The sequence below is a fragment of the Callithrix jacchus genome, chromosome X (assembly GCF_049354715.1).
Source record: "Callithrix jacchus isolate 240 chromosome X, calJac240_pri, whole genome shotgun sequence".
Lineage (NCBI taxonomy): Eukaryota > Metazoa > Chordata > Mammalia > Primates > Cebidae > Callithrix > Callithrix jacchus.
In genome coordinates, this window is record NC_133524.1 from 87,739,610 (window position 1) to 87,764,878 (window position 25,269).

At 38.1% G+C, this 25,269-nt stretch overlaps 1 non-coding gene across 1 annotated transcript; it reads left to right on the plus strand.

The window, feature by feature from the left end:
• The first annotated feature begins 23,596 nt into the window (after positions 1–23,596).
• LOC118150861 (U1 spliceosomal RNA) lies at positions 23,597–23,760 on the plus strand. The gene has a single exon (XR_004738986.1). It is a non-coding gene; the product is annotated as a U1 spliceosomal RNA (small nuclear RNA).
• Positions 23,761–25,269: the final 1,509 nt, after the last annotated feature.

Here is a 25,269-nt window from a genome sequence, read left to right on the forward strand (position 1 = left end):
ACAATGAAATGAAGACAGAAATAAAGAAGTTCTTTGAAAGCAATGAGAACGAAGACACAACATGCCAGAATCTCTGGGACACATTTAAAGCAGTCTCTAGAGGAAAGTATATAGCAATAAGTGCCCATATGAGGAGAATGGAGAGATCCAAAATTGACACCCTATCGTCAAAATTGAAAGAGCTAGAGGAGGAAGATCAAAAAAACTCAAAACCCCGCAGAAGACAAGAAATAACTAAGATCAGAGCTGAACTGAAGGAGATAGAGACACGAAAACCCTTCAAAAAATCAATAAATTCAAGAGCTGGTTTTTTGAAAAGATCAACAAAATAGACAGACCACTAGCCAGATTGATTAAAAAGAAAAGAGAGAACAACCAAATAGATGCAATAAAAAATGATAAAGGGGAAATCACCACAGATTCGACAGAAATTCAAACCATCATCAGAGAATATTACAAATAACTCTATGCACCTAAACTAGTAAACCTGGAAGAAATGGATAAATTCCTGGACTCCTGTGTCCTCCCAAGCCTAAACCAGGAGGAAGCTGAAACTATGAATAGACCAATAACAAGGTCAGAAGTCAAGGCAGCAATGAAGAGCCTACCACACAAAAAAAGCCCAGGTCCAGACGGGTTCACAGCCGAATTCTACCAGACACACAAAGAGGAGCTGGTACCATTCTTTCTGAAACTATTCCAAATAATCCAAAAAGAGGGAATCCTTCCCAAATCATTTTATGAGACCAACATTGTCCTGATACCAAAACCCGGCAGACACCCAACAAGAAAAGAAAACCTCCGGCCAATACCCATGATGAACATAGATGCAAAAATCTTCAATAAAATATTGGCAAGTCGATTCCAACAGCAAATCAAAAAACTTATTCATCATGATCAAGTAGGATTCATCCCGAGGATGCAAGTCTGGTTCAACATACGCAAGTCTATAAACGTAATTCACCACATAAACAGAACCAAAAACAAAAACCACATGATTATCTCTATTGACACAGATAAGGCATTTGACAAATTCAACAGCCCTTTATGCTAAAAACCCTCAATAAACTCGGTATCGTTGTAACGTATCTTAAAGTAGTAACAGCTATTTATGAAAAACCAACAGCCAATATCATACTGAATGGGCAAAAACTGGAAGCATTCCCTTTGAAATCCGGCACTAGACAAAGATGCCCTCTTTCACCACTCCTATTCAATATAGTACTAGAAGTTCTAGCCAGAGCAATCAAGCAAGAAAAAGAAATAAAGGGTATTCAAACAGAAAAGGTGGAAGCCAAATTATCTCTATTTGCAGATGACATGATAGTACACCTAGAAGACCCCATTGCCTCAGCCCAAATACTCCTGAAACTGACAAGCAAATTCAGCAAAGTCTCAGGATATAAAATCAATGTGCAAAAATCACAAGCATTTCTCTACACCAATAACAGACTTAAAGAAAGCCAAATCAAGAACCAACTGCCATTCACAATTGCTGCAAAAAGAATAAAATACCTTGGAATACAACTCACAAGGAACGTAAGGGACCTCTTCAAGGAGAACTACAAACCACTGCTCAACGAAATCAGAGAGGACACAAACAGATGGAGAAACATTCCATGTTCATGGTTAGGAAGAATTAATATCGTGAAAATGACTATACTGCCCAAAGTAATTTACAGAATCAAAGCGATCCCCATCAAGCTACCATTGACTTTCTTCACAGAACTGGAAAAACCCACCATGAACTTCATATGGAACCAAAAGAGAGCCTGCATAGCCAAGTCAATTCTAAGCAAAAAGAACACAGCAGGGGGCATCACACTACCGGAATTCAAACTATACTACAAGGCTACAGTAATCAAAACAGCATGGTACTGGTACCAAAACAGAGATATATACCAATGGAACAAAACAGAGGCACCGGAGGCAACACAACATATCTGGTTGGTGTTGGGAAAACTGGCTAGCCATGCGCAGAAAGCAGAAACTGGACCCCTTCCTGAAACCTTACACTAAAATTATCTCCAGATGGATTAAAGACTTAAACATAAGACCTGGCACGATAAAAACCCTACAAGGAAATCTAGGCAAAACTATCCAGGACATAGGAGTAGGCAAGGACTTCATGAACAAAACACCAAAAGCATTGGAAACAAAAGCCAAAATAGACAAATGGCACCTAATGAAACTCCACAGCTTCTGCACGGCAAAACAAACAGTCACTAGAGTGAATCGGCAACCAACAGAATGGAAAAAATTTTTTGCAGTTTACCCATCTGACAAAGGGCTGATATCCAGAATTTACAAAGAACTCAAACAGATTTACAGGAAAAAAACAAACAAGCCCATTCAAAATTGAGCAAAGGATATGAACAGACACTTTACAAAAGAAGACATATATGAGGCCAACAATCCTATGAAAAAATGCTCATCGTCACCGGTCATCAGAGAGATGCAAATCAAAACCACATTGAGATACCATCTCACACAAGTTAGAATGGCAATCATTAAAAAATCTGGAGACAACAGATGCTGAAGAGGATGTGGAGAAAAAGGAACACTTTTACACGGTTGGTGGGAGTGTAAATTAGTTCAACCATTGTGGAAGACAGTGTGGCGATTCCTCAAGGCCTTAGAAATAGAAATTCCATTTGACCCAGCAATCCCATTACTGGGTATATATCCAAAAGACTATAAATCGTTCTACTATAAGGACACATGTACACGAATGTTCATTGCAGCACTGTTTACAATAGCAAAGACCTGGAATCAATCCGAATGCCCATTGATGATAGACTGGATTGGGAAAATGTGGCACATATACACCATGGAATATTATGCAGCAATCAGAAATGATGAGTTTGTGTCGTTTGTAGGGACATGGATGAATCTGGAGAACATCATCCTCAGCAAACTGACACAAGAACAGAAAATGAAACACTGCATATTCTCACTCATAGGTGGGTGATAAAAAATGAGAACACATGGACACAGGGAGGGGAGTACTAAACACTGGGCTCTATTGGGGGGAAAAGGGGAGGGCCAGTGGGAGGGGGAGGTGGGGAGGGATGACCTGGGGAGAAATGCCAAATGTGGGTGAAGGGGAGAAAGGAAGCAAAACACACTGCCATGTGTGTACCTACGCAACTGTCTTGCATGCTTTGCTCATGTATCCAAAAACCTAAAATGCAATAAAAAATTAAAAAAAAGGATGCATCTTTTTTGATTAACAGAGCAAATGTACATACAAAAATGTAGTGACGTGAATATTTTTGTTAAAACATAAGAATAATAAGCAAACAAAGCTCTCCATTCTATTAAGAGCTTTTACAAAAAAATCTGTCTGTTGTAGTACATGACCTACAAAACAGAACAACAAATATAACAGATCTCTCTGGGAGTAAAGTAAACAATTAGGAGTCTTATTTTGCCATACATTTTATTTTTGAACTCAGATAAGTTGCTGATTTACTCTCTTGCCTTCATTTCACAGATTAATTGGAATTATATTACTTAAACCATTTTCAGGCCTTTTTATGAAGAGCGCTTGATTCAGGTATATGTAATACACAGTTCTCTTTGTTATTTTTTTAAGTCTTTTTTGTCATTACTTTTATCTTGGATTTGTATGTGTTTATGTTTGTACATTTTAAAACAAATAGCATTTTCAACATTCCTTTGGAAATGAGTATACTTGTATTTTCTGTATAGATTTTGGTTTGATTCATAGAATAGTGTTCTACAGGAGTGTCTTAGCTCTTTAACAGGTATTCATTTACATGAACACCACTGTAATTTGTTAGTCTCCTGTGATGATTCAAGATGTTCCTCAATTCTGGTTTAATGTTTGAAAAGAAATAATTTGCATATATTTTTAGAGTTGAACATGCTGAGGTGTAGAGAATAAGATGTTGTCTAATAAGACATTCGTTACATATACTAGTTTTAAGAATCATTTTTAAGTTCAAATTTTAATGAAGTACAAGATAATTATGGAGAGACCTACTACTACAGTTCAGATGCTTTGACATTAATATCTGTCATGCAATTTTCAAAGACACTTCTGAAAACAAAGCATGCTACTGGATCTACCAAAGGAGAAATTTATTATTTAAAAGCTACTATATCTCACATCAGTAGATCAAAAGATTCCACATTTTAAAGGAGTATTTTCAGTATCTTCTATGGAATAGAATTTTGAAAGTTTTACCTTAAGACTTTTTCTAGTCTCTTTTCAGTGGCTTGAAAAATATCTAAAATGAATCCAAGAAAGGAAATGGCACCTTTACTAATACTTTTCCCCAGATGAGTTTCTTCCAAAGTCATTTCTAGTTAATATGTATTTGTAATTACACAGTTAATATATGCACATTTTAGAAAAGTGGAAAATAAAAACATACAAAGAATACAACCTAACAACAGGGAAATTGGCACATATAATAATTTTGCATATATTTCCTATCAAATATATTTGAAATAATTGGAAGTATGCTCCACATACAGTTTGTTTATTGAAAACCTGCATAAAGAAGGTCATTGTCTGGGACTTTTTCCCTGGTTCTTGAGAGGTAACCTCTAAACCACTAGAATTTTTCAAATGATAGAAAGTTTTTGTTATTCTTTATGGGATCTGGAACCAGACATAAGTTTATGCTAATGAGGTGAATCATGTCAGAACACAAAATAGTTTATGGTAATAAAATGACCAGCAGAATGGGGGGCTGGTCATAAAAGAAAAAGCAAACACCATCAGAGAGTTAGGGCTTTGGGCTACTTGATATCTCTGTCTAACCTCCAGAGAATGGAATCAGGCTAAAAATTGAGCTCAGTCAAATATCCAATTATTTGGTCAGTCATACGTATATAATGAAGCCCTCCGAAAATATGGAAACTAAAGCTCAGGGGAGGTTTCTTAGTTTTCAATACACTGTGTAAACAAGAAATAGAATTCTCAGGCCCCCAACAATTGAATGGACTTCCTTCTCAGTCAGGGCTCTTAGAATAAAATTTAACTTGAAAGACTGGTTCAGGCCATGATAGGAAATGGGAGTCAGACATCCTTATTATGCCTCTCTGGCATTAATATCAACACAGACTTTAAATCTGATAAAAAAAATGTATAACTTAATTCCTCTAAAGCCTAGAAGCTTTAGCTGCATAATAAAACTTTCATCTCCACAACCTTATTGCAACCCAGACATTCCTTTCTATTGATCTCAGGTATTTGGATAAACTCAACCAACCATCAATCAGAAAATTTTAAAATCTACCTATAAGCTGGAAGACCCTCCCCCCCCGACTTCAAGTCCACTTTTCTGGACCGAACTCAAGTATTTCTTAAATGTATGTGATTGAAGTCTTATGCCTCCCTAAAATGTATAAAACTAAGCTGCATCCTGACCACCTTGGGCACATGTTCTCAGGACCTACTGAGGGCTGTGTCATGGGTCATGGCCACTCATATTTGACTCAGAATAAATCTCTTAAAATTTACAGAGTTTGACTCTTTTTATTCACAATAATTTGGTAGCAAAACAAGTGGGGTCTCAGAGAAGACTCAGGACTCCAAAGGAGTTGCTTGAACTTGGAGCTAAGGTACCAGCTGGGGCCCATTGAAGCCTCCACGAATTTGAGTTTCCCCTCTGGCAGAACTGGTAAGTCCTTCTGAGCACAGAATCTCCCTTTAGTTAAGGGCCCTTGAGAGACTCTTCTCCATTGCTTTTTCTCTTAAAATTAATCTTAATTTGGCTTGACTGTACGCATTTGCACTAGGATCTGTATTGTTGTTTTCATAGGTAAATGAGAGACTGAGTTTCCTCTGCTTGGAAAAGAAGGGCATTTTGCTCCTCCTAGCTAAAATGGTACCCCTGGGTGACTGGGGGCCTTGTGGGAGTGTCTGGGGTGTTGACCCTCCATGATGTACAGGAGTCCTACAGGGAATCCCCAATGAAATTAGTTCAAAATAGGCTCATCCTGGAAGTATATACAGGGGCTGGTCACTTAACGCTTTGAGCCCTCCTAGAGGGGCTTAGACCACTGGAGAGAAATAGACATGTAAGAGGGCAGCAATGACTCAGTGGTAATTTTACAGGACCTCTGGGGTATCTATTTTTCTTGCTGGAAACCTCTATGGCTGCAGCGCCTTTGCCTGAGTTTTTGTCCTGCATCCAGGAGTAACGAGGTACACAAACAAGTGAATTGTGAAGAGGAAGAGTTTTTTTAGTGTTACAACAGCTCAGAGGAGTGGGTAGTTCCTCTCTGTGGGCCCTGCCCAGTGAAACGTTCAGCTCTTAGCAGAGAGGAGGCCTTAGAGAGGGTGACTCCTCTCTGCAGCAAGTCATTCCGATATCTTGGCAGGTCTCTGAGTCTTTCACCAGAGAGACTCCTCTTTCCTGACATGTTGTCTCTGCAGCTGTCAGCAGAGAGAGTTCTGCTCTCTGCAGCTGCTCATCCCAATGTCTCTAGCTATCAGCTGAAAGAGTACTGCTTTCTGCAGCTGGTTGTCTCTCCCTCCTCTACTCTCTTCATCCTCTGGCCATCCTCTCCCTTGCTCTGGCTGAGCTCAGGGCTTTTATAAACCTCAGAGGGGAAGAAATGCATGCGAACTGGTCCAGGAGCAGCCATGGGTGGGCCCAGAAGAGGCACCATGAGTTCTCACTCCAGTACACAGGACTGGTAGCCTGGCCCCAGCCTTCATGCCCTCCCGGGCCTGAATGTGGGGCCTTACTGGAGACCAGCCCCCTTTTTCCCAGGAACCAGTCTGCCTCCTGCTGTCATTCATGGCCCTGGGACTTAGCCTACAGCCTTCTCTGAAATTGGAGCAAGTGCTGGGAAAGGAGAGTGGACAGGCAGGTGGGAGCAGACACCTGTGAGCCTGCAGGGATTAGGGGGTTCTTCCTGGGTCCTCTCAGGGTGAAAGCTGCAGAGACGCCTGGACGCTGTGCCTAGGAGGGCCGTGGCAGCTGCACCTAGGAGTTCCTGCTCCACCAAATGAAAAGGGGTAGGGCTCCCTCCCTCTTGTCACTGGCTCCTGGCTGCTTCCTGGAGCAGAAGGCTTGGTCTGCAACCTAGGTCTCTGCGTAGGCTGCAGCTGCACTGAGAAAGCAGATCCTGCCTGTTCCTGGCTCCGCTATGAGCATGGAGAGGCTTGGATTCATAGCTGCACTTTGGTCCGGTGTAGCCTTGCCCAGGAGGGTGGGGCTCCTGCTTGCTCTGTAAAAGAGGCCTGGGTCTGCAGCTGCCATTTGGGGTTTGGGAAGCTGCAGTGGCACAGGGAGCTCACTTCCCAACTCAGAAGGGGCAAGGCTCCCACTGGCTCCATAGAGTGTGCAGCCCCCAGCTGGGCTTCCCTGCAGCAGCCAGCATGATGGCAGCAGCCAATGTCATCAGTAACACACATTTCAACACACCCCACAAAAGCCCTAGGCTACCGCTCCATTCCTTCTTTAAAAAACAAAACAAAACAACAAAAAAAAAACAAAGGTGGGAAACAATCTAAGAATGGGAAAATAACCAAAAGAATGACCCCCTTTTGGGCACTCCATTGGTTTTATGACACATCTACTTGGCAGAGTTCCTATAAAATGGAAGTTGTTTGGTCTTTGTGCACATTTACATTAAGGAAAAATAACCCTAAGGTAGATCTGCAAACTATAAAGTTCCTAAGTTATGTTTTTCTCTATTTTTCTTTTCTGCCTGCTTTAAATCTGCTGTTACTCTTTCTACTGAGATAAAAACCATTGCTTGGATCTAACAGGTTTTTTTTTTTTTTTTTTTTTGCATGCTGGTGAATTTGTATTGTTCTCATGGTTAGAGTTCCAAAGTAAAAGCTATGGGTGTGTGTGTGTGTGTGTGTGTGTGTGTGTGTTCACATGCATGTGTATTTAAAAAGCCTTTATAATTTCCATTATTATATGCTTAATTGACAAGCAAATCCATTTTAATTTTTTTCTAGCACACCAGAATTTTTTTCTTTGTAACTTGAGATGTAAATTTTGGTACTTGATTTTGACTTATGGGTTGTTTCCTTTAATATTCAAAGTTAAGACTAGTTAGCTGAAAACTACCTAAGGTAGTGAAACAGGTTATCAAGAATTTGAAAGCCTAAGATAGGGAAATAAAAGAGAAAGAAAAGGGGTCTTATAAATTTATAAGATTCAGCACTCCTAATACATCTATGTATTTATGTGTTGTGTAATGTCTTACTACTAAAAATATCTAAAAGTGTTTTAACTAATTGGCTTAAAAAAATAAAAGCACCTAAATCAAATACTTAAAAGAAAATCCTAACTAAATGCTTTTTCAGGTTCACATGACTTAACTAAAATATTTAATCATCAATTAGTTGTCTTTAAAGTTATTGATAAAATATGTATGAGTCCGTTTTTATGCTACTGATAAAGACATACCTGAGACTGGGGAGAACAATTGGACTTACAGTTCCACCTGGCTGGGGAGGCCTCAGAGTCATGGAAGGAGGCAAAAGACACTTCTTACATGGTGGCAGCAAGAGAAAATGAGGTAGAAGCAAAAGTGAAAACCCCTGATAAGCCCATCAGATCTCATGAGACTTATTCACTATCACAAAAAGAACACAGGAAAGACCAGCCTCCATGATTCAATTACCCCCACCACCCAGACCCCTTTCACAACATATGGAAATTCTGGAAGATACAATTCAAGTTGAGATTTGGGTGGGGACACAGACAAAACATATAAAATAATATTAGAAATTTCTTAAGAATTGTTAGCATTTTTTGTTTGCATTTGTTGATCAAGATGCTTATTCCTGAAGAATACTATATGATTTGCTGTAAGGGTTATATAAGTATAAAACCCAACCCAAGACAGAATGATCTTTGCTTGTGTAATTTTTTATTAATAAGACATGGACTATTGTTGGTTCAATGGAAACAGCTAAATCCTGAGTGTTAAAAAAATACCCTTATATTTAACTTTAAAGTTCTTAAGTAAACACCTGAAATTCATAGCTATAAAAACAGTTAATAGGGAAATTACTTACAAAAACTGTGATAGTCAGTAAAGTTATCTAGGTAAACTATTAATACTAAATAAATTAATCAGGCAAATGTAATTTAATAAATGCTTGTAAGCAAACTTGTCATAATTTTGGATATAAAGGTTATTAACTGATATCAGGTATCTGAGTAATTTACAATTGGAAAAAATATAGAAAACTGTTTTTTTAAAAGTTATCATTAAAAGGGAAATATCTTTTGTCTAACTCAAGCCTTATTTAAAGGTTATATATAAAACAAGGTAAAAGTTACCATAAAATAAGAGATGTAATGAAAGTTAAAGATTTGAAGAGGTATTTTTGTTGAAGAAGAGGTGAACTCCAAAAATCAGAGATATGTCTCAGTTAATTTAAAAAGTTTGTTTTGACAAGGTTGAGAATGTGTGCCCAGGACAGCCTCAGGAGGCCCTGATGAAATGTGCCCAAGGGAGTTAGAACATAGTTTGGTTTTATAGATTCTAGGGAGACATAAGACATCAATCAACATATGCAAGATGAGCACTGGTCCAGTCTGGAAAGGCAGGAAAACTAGCATGGTACTCATGTTTTTATTTTGAGATACATCTATTATATATTACTCAAGTACAGCAACATGAAACAGAGGACACAACTATATTTTTGATACATTATATTACTTAAATGTAGCTTATTTTTTGGAAGTATGCATATTTATTTGAGAATGTATCTTTTTTTCTGAGAAAGTTTTGGCTCATGCTATAGCACATCAATTCATTGTATGAATGAGATATGCAGTTTTTAAGCACCTTAAAATTTAAATTATGCAGTATATATGTCAAATGTTCTGCAAACTAAATATGCAAGCAATATTATATAAAGTTTTGGACAATTATTTTTATAGTGTGTTTTTTATTATAAACTCTGCTAATAGGACTAATTTTAAAAATATTTAATTTTTTGTCACAAAAATAATGTAAATTATGTGCCATATCCAAATTCTATATGTTACATGTCAGAAGAATATTTAATATTCTTTACAAACTTACTTACAGATTGTGTCTATTATATACAAACAACTTTTGATGTCTGAATATTTTATTGCCACAATTGTTAATGCCTTTTAATAAAACAGTAAAATGTTTTAACAATTTAATATTTAATATTCAATATTAGCAGGTCTTATATATGTTAATATTAATAGTAATAAAATGTTTTATATTAATTTTAATATCAATAAAATGTTTTATATTGATTTAATGTATTAAGAATACATTAACAAAACAAAGATGTCAATTTTTGCCACTTCTATTCAACAAAGCAATGGATCATTTAGGCAAGAAAAAGGAAAACGAAGAAATAAAAGACATCCAAGTTGGAAAAGAAAAAGGATTTTTCTTGTAGATAGATTGAAGATGACATAATTTATATATAGATAACCCTAAATATTCCAAAAAAAAAACCCTCTTAGAACTAATCAATTTAGCAAAAGTGCAAGATAAAAAGTGAACCCACAAATATCAGTGGCTATTCTGTATACTACCAATGAAACAACTGAAAAGAAAATCAAGACAACACGTCCATTTAAAATAGCATCAGAAATAATAAAGCTACTTAGGAATAAACTTTAAGAGGTGAAAAACCTTGTACACTCAAAACTAAAAAATATTGCTGAAAAAAATTGAAAAATACACCAATAAGTAGGAATATATCTTCTGTTCATGGATTATCTTGTGTTCATATTGTTAAGATGTTACTGCAGTAGCCAAAGAAATCTAAGAATTAAATAAAATCTTTTTCAAGGAGTGAAGATGGCCAAATAGACACAACTCTGGTGCACGACACCCAGTGAGAGAGATGTGGAAATCCAGAGATCTCCTAGCTCCAACTGAAGTACCAGGTACATTTCAAGGAGTCTGGTCTGACGGTGAGCAAAGCCCAGACATGGCAGACTGAGATAAGGATGTGTGCTGCTGCTTCACCCAGAAAGTGCATCTGACTGGCGAGTCGGAGGCTCCCCTTCTGGCACTCCAGTCCAAATACAGCGCTTCCCCCAAAGCCTAAGCAATACACAGAACAGGGGATCTTAGCAAATCAAGCACTGGGAATTATAAGTGCAGAGTGGAATAATAATCCAGGATGGTGTCCCGGATTGGTGCACAGATCTAAGCAGACACATAAGCCCATAAGCTGGCCAGGAAAGCCTGGGGACTGAGCTATCACCCCCTCCCCCTGCCTGGAGAGAAAGGGAGCTGAAGACGGGAAGACAGAGCAGTTGGGTGGGCTCCTCCGCCATGACCAGAGAGAGGGAGCTGAAAGTGTGGACACAGGTGGTGTGGCTGGGTAGGTCCCTACTCTTCCCCAAAACCCAGAGGACTGAAGCACTAACTCTAGTGGGTTATACAACCAGTGCCACAGTTTGAACTGAACTCTGAATGATCCAGCCCTGTGGAAGAAAGACATAATCAACCATCAAAGGGGTAGGACTATAGGGTGTTGATTTTAGATCTCTCCTTGCTTCTCATGTGGGCATTTATTGCTATATATTTTCCTCTAGACACTGCTTTAAATGTGTCCCAGAGATTCTAGTATGTTGTGTCTTCGTTCTCGTTGGTTTCGAAGAACATCTTTATTTCTGCCTTCATTTCATTGTTTATCCAGTCAACATTCAAGAGCCAGTTGTTCAGTTTCCATGAAGCTGTGCGGTTCTGAGTTAGTTTCTGAATTCTGAGTAATAATTTGATTGCACTGTGGTGTGAGAGACTGTTATGATTTCCGTTCTTTTGCATTCACTGAGGAGTGATTTACTTCCAATTATTTGGTCAATTTTAGAGTAGGTGCGATGTGGTGCTGAGAAGAATGTATATTCTGTGGATTTGGGGTGGAGAGTTCTGTAAATGTCTATTAGGTTTGCTTGGTCCAGGTCTGAGTTCAAGTCCTGGATATCCTTGTTAATTTTCTGTCTCATCGATCTGTCTAATATTGAGAATGGGGTGTTAAAGTCTCCCACTATTATTGTGTGGGAATCTAAGTCTCTTTGTAAGTCATTAAGAACGTGCCTTATGTATCTGGGTGCTCCTGTATTGGGTGTGTATATATTTAGGATAGTTAGCTCTTCTTGTTGCATTGATCCTTTTACCATTATGTAACGTCCTTCTTTGTCTCTTTTGATCTTTGTTGGTTTAAAGTCCATTTTATCAAAGATGAGAATTGCAACTCCTGCTTTTTTTGGCTCTCCATTTGCTTGGTAAATCTTCCTCCATCCCTTTATTTTGAGCCTTTGTGTATCCTTGCATGTGAGATGGGTTTTCTGGACACAGTACACTGATGGGTTTGGGCCTTTTATCCAATTTGCCAATCTGTGTCTTTTGATTGGTGCATTTAGCACATTTACATTTAGGGTTAATATTCTTATGTGTGAATTTGATCCTGCCATTTTGATGCTAGCTGGCTGTTTTGCCCATTAGTTGATGCAGTTTCTTCACTGTGTTGATGCTCTTTACCATTTGGTATGCTTTTGGAGTGGCTGGTACTGGTTGTTTCTTTCTATGTGTAGTGCCTCTTTCAGGAGCTCTTGTAAAGCAGGCCTGGTGGTGATGAAATCTCTGAGTACTTGCTTGTTCAAAAAGGATTTTATTTTCCTTCATCTATGAAGCTTAGTTTGGCTGGATATGAAATTCTGGGTTGAAAGTTCTTTTCTTTAAGGATGTTACATATTGGCCCCCACTCTCTTCTGGCTTGTAGGGTTTCTGCTGAGAGATTCACTGTGAATCTGATGGGCTTCCCTCTGTGGGTAACCTGACCTTTCTCTCTGGCTGCCATTAGCATTTTCTCCTTCATTTCAACCCTGGTGAATGTGATGATCATGTGCCTTGGGGTTGCTCTTCTTGAGGAATATCTTTGTTGTGTTCTCTGTATTTCCTGGATTTGAATATTAGCCTGCCTTGCTAGGTTGCAGACGTTTTCCTGGATAATATCCTAAAGAGTATTTTCCAGCTTGGATTCATTCTCTCCATCACATTCAGGTACACCTATAAAATGTAGATGAGGTCTTTTTACATAGTCCCATAGTTCTTGGAGACTTTGTTCATTCCTTTTTACCGTTTTTTCTCTAATCTTGCCTTCTCCTTTTATTTCATTGAGCTGATCTTCGACCTGTGATATCATTTCTTCTGCTTGGTCAATTCAACTATTGAAGCTTGTGTATGCTTCGCAAAGTTCTTGTGTTTTTCAGCTCCATCAATTCACTTCTTATATTTCTCTCTAAGTTGTTTATTCTCGTTAGCATTTTGTCAAATCTTTTTTCAATGTTCTTAGTTTCTTTGCATTGGGTTAGAACATCTTCTTTTAGCTCAGAGAAGTTTCTTATTACCCACCTTCTGAAGCCTGATTCTGTCAATTTATCACACTCATTCTATATCCAGCCTTGTTCCCTTTCTGGTGAGTAGTTGTGATCCCTTGGAGGAGGAGAGGTGTTCTGGTTTCAGTGTTTTCATCCTTTTTGTGCTGGTTTCTCCCCATCTTTGTGGATTTATTCACCTGTCATCTTTGTAGTTGTGGACTTTCAGATTGGGTCTCTGAGTGGATGTCCAGTTTGTTGATGATGAAGTTATTTCTTTCTGTTTTTTTAGTTTTCCTTCTAACAAACAGTCTGGCCCCTCTGCTGTAGGACTGCCAAGGTCCACTCCAGGCCCTGCTTGCCTGGCTATCACCTGCAGCAGCTGCAGAACAGTAAGGGTTGCTGCCAGTTTCTTCTTCTGCTATCATTGTCCCAGAAGGATAACTGCCAGATATCAGTCTGAGCTCTCCTTTATGAGGTGACTTTTTGGATATACGGGGATCAGGGAGCTGCTTCAGGAGAGGGAAAACGTGGCACATATACAACATGGAATATAAAGCAGACATCAAAAATGATGAGTTCATGTCCTTTGTAGGGACATGGATGGACCTGGAAACCATCATTCTCAGAAACTGACACAAGAACAGAAAATCAAATACTGCATGTTCTCACTCATTGGTGGGAGTTGAACAATGAGAATACATGGACACAGGTAGGGGAGCATCACACACTGGGGTCTGTTGGGGGGAAATAGGGGAGGGACAGCAGGGGGTGGGGAGTTGGGGAGAGAGAGCATCGGGAGAAATGCCAGATATAGGTGATGGGGAGGAAGGCAGCAAATCACACTGCTATGTGTGTACCTATGCAACAATCCTGCATGTTCTTCACATGTACCCCGAAACCTAAAATGCAATAAAAAATAATAAAAATGGGTAGGACTAGGCTTCATGTTTTAACAAAAAACACAGGAAGCCCATGTAGCAACAGACAGTGTTCTTGACCACCCAGCACCAGGTCAGCAGAAGAGGTGGGCCTAATCTCCCAGTGGAAACAGAAAAGACACAGGAAGCTTACCTAGTAACCTGAAGGAGTCCCTAGAAACCCAGTAGCACCTTGACAGGCAGACAAGTGACCTCATCAAGCAGCCTCCCTGAGATCACAGCCAGGTAAATCCATGAAGACGGGAAAAAAATCAGCCAGTGCAAAAAAGATGAAACCATCAAAGACCAGAACACTTCTCCTTCAAGGGATCACAACTCAACAACAACATGGGAGCACAGCTTGACCAAGAAGGGGTGTGACGAATTGACAGAAACAGGCTTCAGAAGGTGGATAATAACAAACTTTTCTGAGCTAAAGGAACATGTTATAACTCAAGGCAAAGAAACCAAAAGCTTGAAAAAAGGTTAGACAAAATGCTCACTAGAATACCCAGCTAAGAAAAGAACATAAATGACTTGATGGATTTGAAAAACACAGCACAAGAACTACGTGAAGCAAACAAAAGTGTTAATAGCCAAATCAATCAAGCAGAAGAAAGGATATCAGAGATTGCAGATCAACTTAATGAAATAAAAAGAGAAGGCAAGACAAGAGAAAAAGGAGTGAAAAGAAACAAAGCCTCCAAGAAATATGGGATTATGTGAAAAGTCCTAATCTACAATTGATTGTTGTACCTGAATATGACAGGAAGAATGAATCCAAGGTGGAAAACATGCTCCATGATATTATCCAGGAGAACTTACCAAGCCTAGCAAGGCAGTCCAACATTCAAATCCAAGAAATATGGAGAACTCCACAAAGATATTCCTCAAGAGGAGCAACAGCAAGGCACATAATTGTGATTCACCAGGGTTGAAAGGAAGGAAAAAATGCCAAGGGCAGCCAGAGAGAAAGGTCAGATCACCCACAGAGGGAAGCCAATCAGACTCAGAGTGGATCCCTCAGCAACCTTACAAGCCAGAAGAGAGTGGGGGCCAATATTCAACATCCTTAAAGAAAAGAACTTTCGACTCAGAATTTCATATCCAGCCAAACTAAGCTTCATAAGTGAAGGAGAAATAAAATCCTTTATGGACAAGCAATTACTGAGTGATTCCATCACCACCAGACCTGCCCTACAAGACTGAAAGAAACACTAAGCACAGAAAGGAACAATTACCAGCCACTGCAAAAGCATGCCAAATGGTAAAGACCAAGGATGCAATGAAGAAAATGAGTTAACTATTGGGCAAGAAAACCAGCCAGTAACAAAATGGCAGGATCGAATTCACACATAACAATATTAACATTAAGTGTAAACAGCCTAATCACCCCAATCAAAAGACACAGACTGCCAAACTGGATAAAAAGTCAAGATAGATTGGTGTGCTGTATTCAGGAAACCCATCTCACATAAAAAGACACATATAGACTCAAAGGGATGGAAGAAGATTTACCAAGCAAATGGAGAACAAAAAAAAAGCAGGGGTTGCAATACCAGTCTCTGATAAAACGGACTTCAAACCAACAAAGATCAAAAGAGACAAAGAATGGCATTACATAATGGAAAAAGGATCAATCCAACGAGAAGAGCTAACTATCCTAAATATATACTACACCTAACACAGGAGTACTCAGATACATAAAGCAAGTTCTCAATGACCTAAATGAGATTTAGACTCCCACACAATAATAGTGGGAGACTTCAACACTCCACTGTCAATATTACACAGATTGATGAGACAGAATATTAACAAGTACATACAGAACTTGAATGCAGAGCTGGACCAAGCAGACCTAATAGACATATACGGAACCCTCCATGACAAATCCACAGAAATACATTTTTCTCAGCACCACATCACACTTACTCTAAAATTGAACACATCATTGGAAGCAAATCATGTCTCAGCAAATGCAAAAGAATGGAAATCATAACAAACAGTCTATCAGAGCACAGCACAAACAGATTAGAACTCAGGATTAAGAAACACACTCAAATCTGCACAAACACTTGGAAACTGAACAACTTGCTTCTATGTGTCGACTGGTTAAACAATGAAATGAAGGCAGAAATAAAGATGTTCCTTGAAACCAATCAGAATGAAGACACAACTTACCAGAATCTCTGGGATACCTTTAAAGCAGTGTCAAGAGGGAAATTTACAGCAATAAATTCCCACATGAGAAATAAGGAATGATATAAAATTGACACCCTATCATCAAAATTGAAAGAGCTAGAGGAAGAAGATCAAAAAAAACTCAAAAGCGATCAGAAGAGAAGAAATAACTAAGATCAGAGCTGAACTCAGATAGAGACCCAGAAAAGAGATAGAGACACAGAAAACCCTTCTACAAATCAATAAATCCAGGAGCTGGTTTTTTGAAAAGATCAACAAAATAGACAGACTGCTATCCAGACTAATAAAAAAGAAAAGAGAGAAGAATCAAACATGCAATAAAAAAATAAAGGGGATATCACCACTGATCCCACAGAAATATAAACTACCATCAGAAATTACTACAAACAGCTCTATGCACATAAACCAGTAAACAAGGAAGAAATGGATAAATTACTGGACACTTGTACTCTACCAAGACTAAACAAGGAGGAAGTTGAAACCCTGAATAGATCAATATCAAGGGCTGAAGTTGAGGCAGCAATCAATAGCCTACCAAGCGAAAAAAGTACAGGTCCGGATGCATTCACACTCAAATTCTACCAGACATACAAAGAGGAGTTTATTCCATTCCTTTTGAAACTACATCAAACAAATCAAAAGGAGGGAATCCTCCCTAACTCATTTTATAAGACCAACATCATCCTGATACCAAAACCAGGCAGAGACTCAACTAAAAAGGAAAACTTCAGGCCAATATCCATGATGAACCTCGACACAAAAATCTTTAATAAAATACTGGAAAACCCAATGCAACAGCACATCAAAAAACTTATTCATCACAATCAAGTAGGCTTCATCCCTGGGATGCAAGACTGGTTCAACATACACAAGTCCATAAACATAATCCATCACATATATGGAATCAAATAAAAAAACTACATGATTATCTCAATAGATGCAGAGAAAGCCTTTGACAAAATTCAGCAGCCCTCCATGCTAAAAACTCTCAATAAACTAGGTATAGATGGAACCTATCAAAAAATGATAAAAGCTATTTATGACAAACATACAGCCAATATCCTACTGAATGGGAAAGAGCTGGAAGAATTCCCTTTGAAACCAGGCACTAGACAAGGTTGCTTTCTCTCAACGCTCCTATTCAATATAGTATTTGAAGTTCTAGCCAGAGCAATTAGGCATGAAAAAAAATAAAGGGTATTCAATTAGGAAAGGAGGAAGTCAAACTGTCTCTATTTGCAGATGACATGATTGTATATTTAGAAGACCCCATTGTCTCAGCCCCAAATCTCCTGAAACTGATAAGCAACTTCTGCAAAGTCTCAGGATACAAAATAAATGTGCAGAAATCACAAGCATTCCTATATACCAATAACAGACAAACAGAAAGCCAAATCAAGAGCAAACTTCCATTCACGATTGCTACAAAGAGAAGAAAATACCTAGGAATACATCTAATAAAGGATGTAAAGGATCTCTTCAAGGAGAACTACAAACCACTGCTCAATGAAATAAGAGAGGACACAATCAGATGGAAAAATATTCCATGCTCATGGTTAGGAAGAATCAATATCATGAAAATGGCCATACGGCCCAAAGTAATTTACAGATCCAACACTATCCTCATCAAGCTACCAATGACCTTCTCCACAGAACTGGAAAACACTACTTTAAACTTCATATGGAATCACAAGAGAGCCCACATAGCCAAGACAATTCTAAGCTAAAAGAACAAAGCCAGAGGCATCACACTGCCAGACTTCAAACTATACTACAAGTATACAATAATCAAGACAGCATGGTACTGGTACCAAAACGGACCAGTGGAACAGAACAGAGGCCTCAGAAGCAACACCAAACATCTACAACCATCTGATCTTTGACATACCTGACAAAAATAAGCAATGGGGAAAGGACTGCATGTTTAACAAATGGTATTGGGAAAACTGGCTAGCAATGTGCAGAAAGCAGAAACTGGACCCATTCCTGTCACCTTACACCTACATTAACTCTAGATGGATTAAAGATTTAAACATAAAACCAAACACCATTATAACACTAGAAGAAAATGTAGGCAAAACCATACAGGACATAGGCATAGGCAAGGACTTCATGACTAAAACACCAAAAGCAATGGCAATAAAAGCCAAAATAGACAAATGGGATCTAATTAAAATTCAGAACTTCTGTACAGCAAAATAAACCATCACTAGAGTGAACCGGCAACCAACAGAATGGGAAAAAATTTTTGCAGTCTACCCATCTGCCAAAGGCTAATATCCAGAACCTAGAAAGAACTAAAACAGATATACAAGAAAAAAGCAAACAACTCCATTCAAAAGTAAGCAAAGGATATGAACAGACACTTTTCAAAAGAGACATATATGAGGCCAACAAACATATGAAAAAATGCTCATCATTACTGGTAATTAGAGAAATGCAAATCAAAACCACATTGAGATACCATCTCACGCCAGTTAGAATGGTGATCATTAAAAACTCTGGAGGCCACAGATGCTGGAAAGGATGTGGAGAAATAGGAACACTCTTACACAGTTGGTGGTAGTGTAAATTAGTTCAACCATTGTGGAAGACAGTGCGGTGATTTTCAGGATCTAGAAATAGAAATTCCATTTGACCCAGCAATCCCATTACTGGGTATTTACCCAAAGAACTATAAATGGTTCTACTATAAAGATGCATGCTCATGTATCTTCATTGCAGCCCTGTTTCCAATAGCAAAGACCTGAAACCAACCCAAATGCCCATTCATGATAGACTGGACAAAGAAAATGTGGCACATATATACCATGGAATACTACACAGCCATATAACATGATGAGTTCATGTCCTTTGTAGGGACTTGGATGAATCTAGAAACCATCATTCTCAGCAAACTGACACAAGAACAGAAAACCAAACACCACATGTTCTCACTCATAGGCGGGTGTTGAACAATGAGATCACATGGACTCAGGGAGAGGAGCAGCACACACTGGGGGCAATTGGCGGGGCTTTGGGTGGAACAGCGGGGGGTGGGAAGGGTGGGGAGGGATAATATGGGGAGGATATGCAGGATATAGTATACACCTAAGCAGCAACCCTGTATGACCTGCACATGCACCCCAGAGCCTAAAGTAAAATAAAGTAAAAAATCTTTTTCAAAATTCCAGTATAGTTTTTTGCAGAAATAGAGATATATATTTAAAATTAATATAAAATTTCAAGGGACACCAAATATCTCAAGCAATATTGAAAGAAAATTGGAGCTCTTATACTTTCTGATAGCAAACATATTATAAAACTAAAGCAATCAAAACAGCCTGGGACTGGCATAAAGAAAGATATATAGACCAAAAGAGTAGAACAGATACTACAGAAAAAAATTGTATAATGTTCAAATGAGTTTTGACAACAATGCCAAGACCCAGTTAATTGGTGAATAAGAGTGTTTTCAACAAATGCTGAGCAAAGTGTGTATCCACATAAAAAAGAATAATAAAGTTGGGCCCTTACCTTACTTTATATACAAAGATATTAAAAATATAACAAAAAACATTATTTATTTATTTTTGAGATGGAGTCTTGCTCTGTTGCCCAGGCTGGAGTACAGTGGCCCAATCTTGTCTCATTGAAACTTCTCCCTCCCAGGTTCAAGGGATTCTGCTGCCTCAGCTTCTTCAGTAGCTGTGACTACAGGCACATGCCACCACACCTGGCTAATTTTCTGTATTTTTAGTAGAAATGGGGTTTAACCATGTTATCCAGGATGGTCTCGATCTCCTGACCTCATGATCCACCTGCCTCAGCCATCCACAGTGCTGGGATTACAGGCATGAGTCACCATGCCCAGCCACAAAAACATATATTTAAACACCCAAACAATATAACTTTTAGAAAAATATATAAGGACATGATTTGTGACACTGGATTTGGTAATGATATCTTGAATGGCACATCAAAAGCACAGTAAACAAAATTAAAAAATGGGTAAATTAGGTTACATCAAAATTAAATTTTTTGGCATTATAGGGTACTATCAACAGAGGGAAAAGTCAATCCAGAGAATGGGGGAAATAGAATTCAATAACATAAAAACAAACAAAATTATAAAATTGATAAAAGGCTTGAATAGACATTAAAGATACAAATGGCCAATAAGCACATAAAATATGTTCAATATCACTAATTGTTAAGGAAATGCACATAAAAACCATAATGAGATCACACATTACAACCATTAAAACTATTATCCCCAAAAGAAGAAAGAAAGAAAAAGAAAAAACAGAAAATATGTGTTGGTAAGAATGTGGAGAAATTGGAATCTTTTTGCACTGCCATTAGAAATGTATTGCAGCTGCAGCAAAACATAGTTTGGTAGGTTTTATTTTTTAATTAAGTAAAGAATTCTATCAGATAAAGAATTGAATCATGGACTCAATCAGATATTTGTATACCCATGTTCATAGCAGCAGTATTTACAAGAGTCAAAAGATGGAGGCAATACAAGTGTCCATTCACAGACAAATAAATACACAAAATTTGATATATATATGGTAGTCTCTCATTATCTATGGGGGATTGGTTCCAGGGCCTTTTGTGGATACCAAGATCTATGGATGCCAAAGTCCCTAATATAAATGGATGTAGCATTTGCATTTAACCTATACACATGTGATTTTGTATTTTTAGTAATCTCTAGATTAGTTATAATTCCCAATACAATGTAAGTATTATGTAAAGAGTTGTCATACTCTACTGTTAAGAAAATAATATCAAGGAAAAAATGTCTACACATGCTCAGTACAGAAGCATTTAGCCATTAAAAAAAATATTTCTGATACATGGCTATTTGAACCTATGGATGCACAACCCAAAAATATGAAGGGCCTAATATATGAACAATGCAATGTTATTCAGCCTTAAAGAGGAAGAAAGTTCTGACACGTGCTGCAACATGGATAAATCTTAAATACATTTTCAAAACTTAGTGATATAAGCTAGTCATTAATGGACAAGTACATTTATATTTGATATAGAAGTACTAGAATAGTCAAATTCATAGAGACAGAAAGTAGAATGGTAGTTGCCAGGAGATGGATGTAGAAGAAATGAGTAATTATAGTTTAATGGGTATATTCTTAGCTTTTGAATATAAAAATGTTTTAGAGGTAGATGGTGGCAATGGTTCCAGAACAATGTAAATATATTTAATGCCACTGATCTGTACACTCAAAAGCGATTCAGATAGGAAATTTTGTATTAGCATATCTTATAATTTTAAAAAAGTAGTTGACAATAAGAAATATTGATCTCATGAAAATTATTGGTTAAGCCAATTAATTTACAACATATTTATAGGTCAGGTGTTCAGATAAATGTACACATAGCCAGTTCTAATATATTAAAAATTCCTTCCTCATTAATAGTCATTTATTGTTCATTGAGGCCTCTTCTAAATATTAGGGCCCAAATACACTAGTAGTAATACGATTTCTTCATTTCTTTTACTATTTTACTAAGGGCCATTCTCTGAAAAGCTTAAAAATATTAATTCTAATCATTATTCAAAAGTAGTCTGGATCAGTATTATTATTTCTATTTTACAAATGAGGAAACTCAGGCTGAGAAAAGATAAATCATTTAAACACAGTCACACACAGAGGAAATAGATTGAGGATTAAAGACCAATCACTCTGCAGAACTTTTCCTCTTAACTCCTCTGCCATCTTATGTAGTCCTTTCATCACCCACATTGATAGGCACACTACACTTCTTTTGTAAATAGCAAACATATTGAAGTTTAAATAACTTGTCTGAAATCATACATGTTCAGGATCTAATTTTATGCCTATTTGACTCTGAATACATGGCTCTTAAATTACCAATACTACAGTTCTCTACCTTGTGAAGCATTTATTTATTTCTCATACATTCCCAGGATGAACTCAAGACTACAGAGTATCATAGTTTTAAACCAGAATATTGACCACCATGAAAATTTTAAAAATTGAAAAATAAACAGTAGACACATAAGTTAATCAAATAATTTGTTCTTTAAATATAGATAAATCACAAACTTTCCTAAATATTTGAAAAAAGAAGGTACAAAATGCACACGTAAAAAATATAAATGGGAAAATGAAACTGATACAGAAGAAGAAAAAATGATATAAGAACATTATTAAATCGAGTTTATGAAAATAATATCAGAGACATAGATGAAATACCTGATTTCCTGGGAAATATAAAGTGACAAAATTGTTTCTTTAAAAAGCTAGAAAAATCTAAGCAGACAAAATGTCATTGGAGAAACTGGATTTGAAAATGTAGTCAAAGAACTACTTAAAACTTAACAGTCATAGAATTTCTTTGTAAGTCAATTATATTAAATCATTAGAACACAGATGAATCCAGTATTATTTTACCTCTTTCTGTGATGGTCTGAATTGTGGTCCCCTAAAATTCAGATGTTGATACTCTAGCACTCCATATCTCAGAATGTGACTATTCAGATGTAGCCCCTAAATATGTAATTCAGTCAAAATGAAGCCATTAGTTTCGAGACCCAAGTCTTTGGTCTGTTGCTATTGATATGGTTCCAATGAGTGGAGGAACACCAGGGCTTCTGTCTCATCCGAATTGGATAAAACAATATGGACATTTATAAAATGGAGAGTTTAATAGGCAAGAAAGAAGGGAGAAGCTCCCCTGTACAGAGACAGAGGAAGGGGGGCTCCAAAGCCCAGAAAGGAGACCCCATGTGCCACAGAAAGGTGGCTGCTTATGAGTAGGCTGGAGGAGGTGGTGTCTGATTTGCATAGGGCTCAGGGGATTGGTTGGACAAGGCATGTCATTCACATAGTCCACGAAAAATGTGGCCCTCCCACCCTAGCCTTTTAATATGCAAATACAGGGTGCCATGATGTTCTACAGATGGGGATATATGGAGGTGGCCATGTTGACAGGCACATGTCGGGGCAAGGGCAAGGAGGCAGCAGGAATCACCATGCTTGGGCAGACCCAGTTTCTTATGGCTGGCAATTGCATATCAAAAGTTGCCAGCCTGGCTCTAAGAGCCGGGGCTTTCCTTCTAGACAAGAAATGTTTCCAGAGCTGCTTTAAAAAAATACAAAAACTATACTTACCTGGCAGGGGAGATACCATGATCACGAAGGTGGTTTTCCCAGGGCAAGGCTTATCCATTGCACTCTGGATGTGCTGACCCCTGTGATTTCCCCAAATGTGGGAAACTCTACTGAATAATTTGTAGTAGTGGGGGACTGCAATTGTGCTTTCCCCTGGTATAAAAAATTAAAAAAATATATAAAAACTTCCAAGGACCTCTTTTTCTATGTGCCTAAAATAATTTCTTAATAACTCTTATAACATTATGACAACCTTAGCAAACTAACAGTTTCAGAACACGAGTAAAAAAACTTGCATTTATTTTAAAGTTCACATGATACTGACAGCAAAACTGATATAGAAAATGGATAAAAAAGAAAAATGCAGTACACTTTCGAAAAGATGTAAAACCTTAAATAAAATATCAGCTAGAAAAGGTTTAATCTTAGGTAAATATTTAACATACTTTACCATACTAATCAAAAGTCAGTGGATAAAAATCATAAAATGAGAAGAGTGATATTCAGCAAAATGGAGAATTAGGAGCCGCTGCACTCATATTGCCACAGAGCAATAACTTTGCTGGCATCCATGGACAAAAGTGCTTTTGTGGAAACCTTAGGATTGAGATAGGAGGTTGTGAAACTGTAGTGGCACCTAGGACCTAAGAATGCCTTTTTAAGAGTCAAGACCTATGCCCTGGTGCTAGACTCAAAAACTATATTCCTAGTGCCAAACCTAGAAACAGCCTTGTTTCCCTGTGGACTTGTCTACAGCAGTATTTTACCTTGTTCCTATAACAAAAAATCTCTGTCAAAGGCCCAGGAGGAGTCATGCACACTAGTGTCACTGGGGAAGGCTTTCTGACTTTATTCCCACAGTAGATACTAAAATGGTTTTCAAACTTAGAACCAGTCTCTCTTACTGTAGTTTGAGAGCAGCTCTGCCTAGAGGAATACATGCATGTCTATGGAGGGATACCTAGGCCAGGTGACATTGGCCTAACAGCAGATTCTGGTATAGCTCTGTAACTCAGCCCAGCCCCTCTAAGCTGTGGTTTGAGAGGAGTTCTTCTCACACTGCAGTGGGACCTAGAGAAAAATTCACCCATCATTACCTCTGTAGGCAAGCCTACTAACCATGGCCCTACTGTGAGTATTAACACAGCTGTGTAAATTGACTCCAGCTCATGTCAGCTATGGTCTAAGAATAGTTCTGATTTCCAAGAGACTCACTAGAAGACATACCCACCTGTGAAAGCAATGGCAGGCTTACAGGCCTCAGTCATGGCTACAGACTTGTAGTAGCCCTGGACAAAGTTCAAAGCCCTTCCAGCCATGGTCTATGGTCAGTATCACCTGTCTGAGGACCTTCAGAATTCCCCAGTCTAAGCTTTCCTAGAGACCCAGAAGAAGCAGTACCCATTCATCACCTGGAAACAAGAAAGCCATCTGCAGATTTTGAATCGATCCCTTTTCTAGTGCCATACATGCTGACCAAAGAACTGGAGTCAGTCCTGTCAACTTGAAAAACATATAGGATCCATACTCACTAGAGTCCCTGGTAACAAGCCCAATAACTGCAAATTCCATCACAAAACCAGCAGCGGTCACATGACCTGATTCAAACACCACTTGGCCACCATTTTAGAGACAATCCAATCAGCACAGGAACTCAACAGAAGG